General features: G+C 40.1%; 1 protein-coding gene across 1 annotated transcript in view; it reads right to left on the reverse strand.

The window, feature by feature from the left end:
- cdk19 (cyclin-dependent kinase 19) overlaps nt 1-10,839 on the reverse strand; it is an 80,165-nt gene that overhangs the window by 49,898 nt on the left and 19,428 nt on the right. The window lies entirely within an intron of this gene.

Raw genomic sequence — 10,839 nt, forward strand, 5'->3', positions numbered from 1 at the left:
TGTTGAGTGGTCTGTTACCAGTCTGTTTACTAGTCTGTTACAAGTCTGTTGAGTGGTCTGTTACCAGTCTGTTTACTGGTCTGTTACCAGTCTGTTTACTGGTCCGTTACCAGTCTGTTTACTAGTCTGTTACAAGTCTGTTGAGTGGTCTGTTACCAGACTGGGCTTCATTTTTGTGAAGGTAGAGTTCTTCTCTCTCAACTCCGCTGTGAAAGTGGAGCTTTAAGAGCAGAAAATTATTTTATTTAAAAAATCTGTGCCCCAGGCATACCCAGGCACCGCAGATCCACAATGTAGCACGTGGCCCTGTGAAAAGGGTCTGCCGACGCTGATGGTTTCTCCACGCATCCAAAAAGCTTTCTGAATTCAAAATGTCTGGAGTAGTGTTGAGTTCCAGGCTTATAGAGTGGCCCAAACAAAAGCCTTGATATGAAAACATGCAATTTGAACCAAAAACAGGTCCACCTCTTTGTAATAGGAAATCTTTGAGGTAGTTGCTTTGAGTCGTTAGAGTCGTTGTTGGCCTGGCTTGAACACGAGCAATGTTTTTGAACACCTGCACGGTGATGAGGATGGAGAAGGTTGTGGTTCTGAATGTTCATCTTAAGTCAAGTCATTTCCTCCTTATTCCTCATTTTCCAATTGAGTCTCATTCATGCAGTGGTCAAAACTGTCTGCCTATCAAGAGGCTTTTATCGGTGCGTCTCCAAGTAAAACACAAACAAAGCTTACAGCTTCCTTCCTAGAACTACTGCTAAACCAGGAAGTGTTTGGTTTCTTCTTCATCCATTTTAAGCTCTCTTCACCCTACTGAACTTGGCTTACACCAGACATCACCTCAGACAACCTTAGGATTTACGCAGCTCACCCAAGCATTTGCTAAGCCTAACCTGTTTCTGTCAAAGAGCTTTAAAGGCTTGTGAAACCTTCCTGAATTGTGTTATGTAACCTGTTGTTGTTGCTCACATCTTATTTCATGTGGTGGAAGATTAATAATGAAAGTATTTGGTGAAATAATGAAATGTCATGTGTGATGCCTTTATGAGCCTCAGGGTTTTGATTGTTATCTTGAGATTTTTACCAAACATATGTCACGAAAGACAAATTTGAGATGAATCAGACCTGCTTAATCATAGCTAATAATGTGAGTGATGATATGTTGTGAGAATTCAGCCCATCAGAGTCATTATTGGCTTACTGTGCTTTTGAGAGCATACCAGTGGTTTATAATTAAGTCAAAATTTTTATCAGTTTCCAATCTCGGCTTTATGCTTGTAAGGATTCTTAGTCATCAATGCAGAGCATGTGAACGGAGCGGAGCAGAGCGCCACGCAATTCCCGCTCACGAGGATGTTTGCTCATTCCTTCCGCCACTCAAAGTTGAGCCAGGACGCTACTCTCAAAATCCGCTCCATGCTCACCTTCCTTATTCCTGCCGTTTCGGCAAAATCGCTCCACGCTCACTCAGATTTTCAGGAGAAGGCATTTTCTAACATTTTCCCTTCATGTAATGATGCCAGGGCCCTTGGACACACGGCGTTTGATATAATGATGTCACCGATACGTGTGTATTATCTTATTTACCTGACTGTTAAATTATCTTTTCCCAGCTGTGAACATAACACCTCACTCCAGTCATGTTGCCCCACTTTCCTATTTAATTATTAATTTATTTTACTCAACTACATTAAAAAAGGTCACTTTGCATCCCATTGCAAACGAGATAATTGCGTATAATGCATGCATGCGATCCATTTTCAAAAAAAGGCTCTTACCAAAACGATCTCTGCATATTACCCACTGTGTATTGTTAAGTATAGGTAGTGCATGTTTTTATGATATTTTATCCCACTTTTTATGCAATATGCAATTCTCGTCTCAGCGATTCCGTGGTAAAGTTGAAACATAGACTTACAAATTTTATAAATCCAACATTTTTAATTGACGTTATGAGCGCATCGGAGCAAACTGGAGCCAAATCTTCAATCAATGCCTTTAAATTGAGCCCTGCTCTCCACGATCTGCTCCACTCACATGCTCATCATCCATGTCATAGCCATTCCAAAAAAAGCCTGACAAAGAACCCAGGCTAACTAAGAACCGAAACCACCCCATTCATAAGGGGCGGAGTTGTTCGTCCGGTTCAATTTGCATGTTTTCTAAGCCAAAACAAAGCTTTGTTTTGGTCCACTCTATAAAGCCTCAAACTCAACACAATTTCTGACTTTTTGAATTGAAGAAGTTTTTCAGGATGGGAAGGGAAAAGTCTTCAAATTTGGAAACAAAGTCCAGTGGATTGTTTTTTTTTTTTTTACAGTTTTGTAATCACATTATGCTTTCAAAATTTCCCCTTGTTCTGTACCATCTCTCCAGTAATGCAGGCTTGCACCTCTTTCAGAGGCTAGAATCACAGAGATTACGGTGGCTTTGCTTAAAAAACTTGGAGCAAGATGGCAGAAAGAGGAGATTCATCGCCATGTAGGGCGCCTCATCACACCTGGACAAAAACAAACTAGCAGGTAGAGCAGCTGGATGTTTTACTCCATTATGAGAAGTACTAATTCTATATATCTTTGTTTGTAAATTATCTTAAATAAAAGTATTCAATTCAATAATTTAAGTACAAAACTATTTAGCAGAAAGTCTACTTTAGGACTGAGGCATTTATTGCAGATTAACATTGAGGAAATTATGTTTTCTGACAGAATTTCTCCTAAACTTGTTTTTAGGAGAAATTCTGTATCTTTAAAAGGACCTATATCAAGCAAAATCAACTTTGCTGAGCTTTAAACTATGCTTTAATGACACTCTTCATCAAATCCAGCCACAACGTTGTATTTTACTTGATTTATGCAAGTCTGAGTAATCTCGTCGTTTGAAAAGGATGAGATAACTTCATAAGAGGGCTTCCTCCAGGACCTACCTTAACCGTGCTGATCCTGCACTATAAAGAAACGCTCACTTTTTCCAATCAGTAATTATCAGATTGTTGAAAAGACGCTGAAAACTGGGTTTGCAACAACTTTTCAATGTCTTTTATTGAACTAAAGTGGGACAAATTCAGATCGTCCAAATACAGCCAAATTTTCTACATTATAAGTTATCGCTAAGTTAGCCTGTCATTGGACATAAGTTCTGGACTCGTTATGAATACGCTATGTATATGCCCAAAATAAAAAAAAAAATTCATAGAAAGTTTAACGTATGCCAGCGTTTTAGGAGATTCTGGGATGTCAGGCATATGCTGGCTAAATCGGTAAGGTGTAACAGGGCCCTGAGCTGCACTGACATTGATTCATGTATGTATACCGCTGTAGGTTAGAACAAGGCTTCAGGTATTTATCCATTACTGTATATTAACTGGAGCTGTGTCTTAGCACATAGAAAATAATAAAGTTGGTGTAAAAACAGGATGTTTTGCTTTAACATTAACTGTGGGTGTTTTCTGTTGTCATTTTTGGTTTAAACGCATCTTTATCCTTCAGTGAAACACCTGATGTCATGATCTGCCCTAATGGCTCAGCTTCATTGTTCATTTCACTCACCAGCCTAACTCTTCCCGGTTTTCTAATTATCACTCATCTCATCCACATGCATCAGGTCCTTTATATTCAACCCGAGCGATCAGGGCCAGATCGTCATTTGTTTTCCGTTTGTCTGTTTGGTTTTTAGTTTATTCCCTGGTTTATGTCCTGGTTCCTGGCGGCCAGTGGGTTGAGAGCTTTTGTGTTTGTCTCGTCTTCTGATCCTGTTCTGATCCCTCTTTGCGGGGCCCTAAGGGTTTTGGCTCGGAACACGGGGAGCGTCGGTTTTATTCCAGTAAGCCTGGCTCCAAGGAGGATACCAGTTTAAAGTCCTGCAGAAATCCTGGAACAACGTCTCATCTCTGCTTCCCTCAACCACTGAACCTGCCTGAAAGCTTCGTAGATTCTTGGCAGTCTGGATCCTGCTGTTCCCGTTGGGTGGAAAACCTCTGATGGGGTAGAGGATTCTGGGATTGCTGAACTATTCCGGCCTGCTCTGACTTCCACTGACCTGGATCTGCTTCCTGCTACTTCTCTGGGGCTGCAGCATCAGGCACGCCGCGTCGGGTTGTCCACCCATTGGCTGGATCGCACCCCTTTCTAGGGAGATGGACTGAACTGTGAAACCAGGTAAGTGACTCACTGAGATCATCATCTTCTGTCAGATGATCATGGTCACTTACCTGTGTTTCTTGCCACCAGAGAGTGTCAGTGATTGGACGGTGACCCGTCCCCCTCCTGCAGCCGCCGCAAGCCACAGATCCACAGCGGCATGCTTTATTTCTGTTCTGTTTTGTTTTAATAAACGTTTTGAACTTTCCTACTGGCTGTCTCACCTTGAATACTGGGTCGATCTGTCCCCGTTACTTGACACCTGGAGGTACTTAAAGGCAGTAATGGTAATCAATTAGGAGAAGAATTACTTTAAGATGAAACTAATTGAGTGGAAATACAAAGGATGGTACCGCAGCACATTGTTTGAGTTACTAAAGTGAATGTAATTGTGTAGACCAGAGTAGGTACTACCCACCCAAAAAAACACACTGTGAGTTCAATTTAAACCCAAACAACTATCTCCATTCTAAAGAAGACTAAATAAATCAGCATGTCACCAAATTAATTAAGAATGAAAACTTGTACCTGCTGTCCACATCCAAACAAAGATTTTAAAAAGCTTTCAAGGTGGACAACATTTATTTGGAAATGACTGAGTGTAGGTGTGGACACCGCTTCCATCAACTGGTTTCCTTTATTAAACTTCTGGCAGATTATCCTGAACAATAATAACAGCAACTTCCTCCTTCAAACATTTACATGGAAAATTAATCTTTACTTTCGGAAAGTCAGAGAAATCAACCTCCTCTCTACCCTCAGCTGAAGCTCCCAATAGGTAATCTGAAGATCAGATTAACTAAGCATGGATAACACCCTCTGCTGCTGAACTTTCACATCCTCAGGAAGGACATCAATATGGAAAAAACTACTCGTACCAGCTCTTCTGCAAAGCTGGAAACACAGCGAAGCCAAAGCAGCCTCTCTCCACCCATCCCAGCCAAACCCTGCTGAACGAGCCTGTTTGCCAAACGAAGCGTGGAGGCGGTCTGGGAGCCACAAAGGCCTTTCTGTTCAGCTGTCTGAGCCTCAGAGATGTTTTCGAGGGAAACCAAATTCTGGTGGCTGTATCACTGGACAGAGAGAAGAGTAGAAAACACTGAGTCCTGATTTAGGCCAGCATGTCAGTTTGTATATGACAATAACAAAAAGCTAAATTTCTTTCATCAGGGAAAACTTTTCAAAACCAATTTCCGCATTGTAGATATGTCTGTGCAAATGTTATCAAGAGATGACTAAAAGGGCCCAGCAGTAAACAAGATATGTGATCACCACGTCCGCCCACAGAGGACTGAAGCTACGTTTGGAATGATAATGATACTAACGGAACAAAAACAACAAACAACTGCAAAAACATGAATAAAGAAACACAGTCTGCTTCATAGTCTAAACGACTTTGACATTTCTATCTCAATGAAAGAATTGTGGCGATTCAATTAGCTCTGTGTGGAAACCTCGTTAAAAAGAATAAATTCTTAATTGTCCTAACTTTCATGCAACTTGAGCCCCATTTCCACTACCCTCTAAACACTGATCCAAGCTTGGACCAGTTAACCGTGCCAAGCTCGGTTCCTTACAACCATTTACAAACCATGTTAGCCCAGCTCCTCCCCTCCTAGTGGTGATCTACGGTACTATTGCTCTATAGAGGTAAACAAGCAAACAAACATGGCGGCGCCTGTAACATTTGGGAAGTTTGTGGAGATTCAGGCGAAGAAGGCAGCCTTTGGTGAGTTAACTTGACAGAGTCGGCTTTTGGGAAGTGGATTTGACGAACGATAATCTAATCAGGGCTTACAGAAACAGGAAACAAGGACAGACGTTGAGGTTCTTCACACTGCTAAGCAGAATCATCACTGGAAAACGTGTGGCACGGTAGGGAAGCTAGGATTTTTATGAATGTCTGAAATTGAATGATTACAGAGGCTAATTGTAATGGGAGGAGACACGAGAACCAAGCCAGAACTGAACTGCGCCGAGCCCTACGGATGAACTAGTACCATGTTAGCGCGATTCAGTTGTGTCTAGCGCGGTCCAGTTCAGTTGTGTGTGCCATTTACACTCAACAGTAATCTCGGTTACCGTGATCATGGCACGGTTTCAAAAGGGTAGTGGAAATGGGGCTGTAATCAAAGACCAACAGTCTGCACTGAAAGATTAATCTACTTTCCAATTAACATCTAACATACAGGTGTGAGTCGTGCTTCTGTGGCGCAGTGGTTAGCACACACGTACCATTTATGGAGAACTTAGTCCTCGACACAGCCGTGTTCCGGGTTCGAATCCGACCTGTGGTCCTTTGCCCCTTCTTCATTCTCCCTTTCCTGTCAGCCTACTGTCCAAAAAAGGACCCACTAGTGCCATAAAAAAATAAAATAAAATACCATACAGACTAGGGATGGAACGGTTCATGAAAACCGTTCGAACCGTTCGGTTCGACTGTCTCGGTTCGGTTCGGTTCGCGTGTGTTGCGTTCGGTTCATGCTCTGCTCCTTTTTCTCATAGGCGAAGCGTTTACACTCCGTAGCAGAAGGTGGCGGCACTGCGACCAAAGCCAACCACCAGTAGTAAACAAGAAGAAGAAGAAGCGAAGCAGCGTAGCCGGGTGTAGCAGAAAAAAAATCAGTTGTTGTGGAGAATTGTGTGGGTATGGCGAGTGGGAAAGAACAGGAGTTGGAAGACGCGCCAGCAGCACTTTATAGGTCTGCTGTATGGGAGCGCTTTGCATTTAGAGTGACCTACGATGACGGCGGGAAGAAAGCTGTGGATAAAAGTGCAACAGTGTGCAAGCATTGTGCAACACGTTTTGTTTATGCTAACAGCAACATGACCAACATGTCATGCTAACAATCAACATATACCGAACCGGAAACCGTGAACCGAACCGTGGAATTTGTGAACCGTTCCACCCCTAATACCGACGTGGATTATTTTTTATGTTGATTTTGTGTTCATAATCCAGCCTACAGGTACTGGCTTAAAATCAAATCTAAAATACTAGGGAAGATTCATAGGTCTGTGGAAAAAGTTAAGATGATCACAGGTGGACATTTGTTCAATACTAAATGCAAAAACAGAAGCTGGGTTTAAGCTAATTGCTTGGGATAGCAGTAAGTCAAAGCTTTAATCAGACATCACACTTGATCTAGATTCTTAGATTTCATTAAGCATTAGTTCTCTTTGTACAGTATACTGATACCACAGGTGGAGAAACAAACCCATGACTGATTAGAACGTCACTACTGAATGTCTGCATTTAAAACCCTTGACTCCTCTAAACACTCGGTGTGTCCAGTAATTTCGGTCAGATTGTTCAGTCTTATCTAACCATAAAACTGCGAAGGGAGGAATGCCAACACTATCTGCTGGCATAACTCTAAGATATTTATAGAATACGGTGTCTTTTTAAATCTCAAAATCATTTTTTTTAGTTCATGCAAAGATGATTATCAACACTGATATATGGGTTTTAAAGTTAAAGGTTCTTTAATAACATGAACTGGAGAACAGAAAGCAACAACTGCAATCAGAACATACCAAATCCAATTTTGCGTCTGATCCGATCGATAATCGTGTCTGACGAGGTCATAGCATTTAGTGCTCATTAAAATTAATGGGGATGATCACACCCGACATCATTTTCTACAAAGGGGGCAGCGTAGCTCGGACTGAGATAGAGCCCAGGTCTATTTTAGTCACACTACGTGGCGATTCAGCTGCAATTTCATGGGTCTGACAGGAAGAGACACGCAGTTACAAAGTGAAACGCCTCCGCTTTGGAGGAAAATACTAAATAAAATCTGTTAATCACACGGGGAAAGAGTCAGTTTTGGAGTCGCATATCGAGTTTATAGTAAACTGGACAGACTTATGCAAAAATAATACATGAAACATTTGCTTCTTCAGATCACCAAAAGGTCAACACATTTGCAATTGATTTTTTTGCAGCTGAATTATACCAGATAAAAATTCAGTGTAAGGAATTCAATGTGTAAAAAAATTCATAGTTTAAAATTCGGTGTACAAAAAAGGCAGATTTCAATTAGACTGTTTTACCTACATTAACGCAACACGTATAACAGCAAACAGTTTGTATTTCCATCCAAAGATAGATGATACTAAGGAGTGAAAGGCTTTAGCAGATACAAGGAAGTGCCACCAGCCTGTAAGCTGTAAATTGCTGCTCAGACAACTACAAGAAAATATTTAAAAGTAGGATCATAATTTTGATGAACTGACATCTCAATTACTTTATCTTAAAAATACTTTTTTTCCACTCATCACTGTAAACAAAGCCGAGCCACTCTTTGGATAGGGTTAGGGTTAGGATTGAACGCAGAAGACCAACAAAAGAACAGAGTATTGCTTTCCAGCACACATCAGACAACTTTCTTTAAGGTCGTCTAGTCTAACTTTCTCTGTCTTTAAGACAACTAAAAAAAACTAAATCTGTTAACAGCTAAGATCTGTAATTCGTTACCTTAACTGTATTAAATGAAAACCATGTTTGGAATGACAGCATCAATGCCAGAAAAGATGAAACCAAAACATACCAACAACCTCATAAACCTGCACAAGTGCAAACTTGACAGTTTGAATAGTTGTCTATGTTTCCGTGTAGAAAGCAAAGCCTGAAAGTTAAAAAAAAACAAAAAAACAACAACATTATAGTGGCAAAAACAACTCAGTGGAACTAACCAGTCATGGACAGAGCTGAAGCTTCAAATACAATCATATATCTCACCTTCATACTCTTTACAGTATGTCTCCTAAATATTACAATTAGCAAACATGTACCTGAATCCCACCTTGAACTGCCAATATCAGCTGCTCAGTTACTGAGTGCTAAAAAAAGGAAAAATATTTTTCACTAATGTTAACTAGAAGTTCTTTTCCTTATACTGAATAAATTTAATCTGTGAAATCTGTGAAAATGGGGCAGATCCATAAGACAACTTCTACCATAAACTGTCCAACTTGATTTGCTCTGTTTATGAGTTTCCTCTCTGACCTTATAATAATCTCAGGTTGCCTTTAGGTATATATATATATCAGAGATGGGAAATGTGGAGTCAACAAGTCTTCTCAATGTCATGTATTTGTTCTACCCAGCCACTGAAGCAGGTGAGTCCAATCTTCACCTTGAATCAACCCGTACAGATTGGACTCACCTGGATAATTGGCTGGGTAGAACAAATACATGACATGGAGACGACTTGTTGACTCCACATTCCCCATCTATAGCGCATGTTCTGGTGAAGATGCTTAGTGATCAAGGTCATAGTTATTCCAAAAAAAAAAAAGAAATTAAAAACAATCCACTGGACTTTGTTTCCAAGTGTGGAGACGCTTCACTTCCCATCCAGGAAGCTTTTTCAATTCAAAATGTCAGAATAGCCTTAATAAAAACCTAATAATAAAACCTCAAACTCAACGCAACAAAGTCCACTGGATTGTTTTAAATTTAATTTCTTTTTGGAATGTGCAGAGCACATAATGCTTGCTTGTAGTGAGACATTTAAATACGACTTCATAAATCTACAGTTATGATGACAAACAGTGCTCTGGTATCAGAAGCATATCGGGATCTGCAGATAACTAAATTCAACTAATATCAAGGGTTTGTAAGTGAAAAAATATGGGTTGATGTATCCCTACTATTAATTAGACTAATCTACCCATACTGCTGCTATGGTAAGTTCACTACAAAAGTCGTTACATGAGTCATATTTCCCTGAGCATGTTATCTTGAATAGAGCAGGTAGGTAAAAAAAATCTGCCCTGGAATGAGATGATTTATGATTAAAATAAGAAAAAAAAAACACTCCATTATCTTAATTCAAGTGCATAATATCTAGTTATCTTATTTCAAGAGCAAAAATAATAAATCCATTGGCAGATCATCTTATCAACCTGCTTAAATTAAGCTCAAATAGACTTTTAAGAAATGTTGACTTAGATTGTTCTTTGCAGTGTTTTACTTTCCGTTCAAAAGTATAAGTGGAAAATTAACTTGTGCTGACCTGTACACAGCAAAGATGGACACACTTTTGCTTTTGGTTTCTGAGAAATGTCTGATTTCATCTCTCAGGAGAACAAAATCAAGGAAAATTGCCATTTAAAAATCCCACAATGCAGATGAGCATAACGGCAGCTGAGGACTGTAATCCTAAAGATTTAACTTTACTCTCTTTTAAAGTCATGACATAACACAAAAATGTGTTCATCGCGTTTCTGCAAAGGGGATTTTGATGCGAGTCACATTTCCAGCTGTCAGACCCCTGACACAGCAGACAATCCTATTATTAACACCAGTAGGTTAATACTGCCTTACAACTACTGCATACGAGCAGATTTATGGGAAGGAAGCTGGCTCATCCTCTATGAAGTAAAGTCACATAACATGAGACAGCAGCAGCTTTACTCTCCAAAGACAAAAGTCATTCCCAACTCTGAGAAATAATAATTCGATTCAATTTAGTTTATCTCTATAGCACCAATTCACAACACATGTCATGTCAAGGCACTTTAAAGTTCACCAGATCATCCAGTCACATTGATTAAAAGTTTTTTATCTAAAGAAAACCAGTTGATTGCATCGACTCATTGACTTGAAGGAAATCCCTCACAATAAGCATGCTTGTAGCGACAGTGGAGAGGAAAAACTCCCTTTTAACAGGAAGAAACCTCCAGCAGAACCAGG

Source organism: Cyprinodon variegatus, unplaced genomic scaffold (genome assembly GCF_000732505.1).
Source record: "Cyprinodon variegatus isolate N-32 unplaced genomic scaffold, C_variegatus-1.0 Scaffold417, whole genome shotgun sequence".
In the NCBI taxonomy this organism is placed as follows: Eukaryota; Metazoa; Chordata; class Actinopteri; order Cyprinodontiformes; family Cyprinodontidae; genus Cyprinodon; species Cyprinodon variegatus.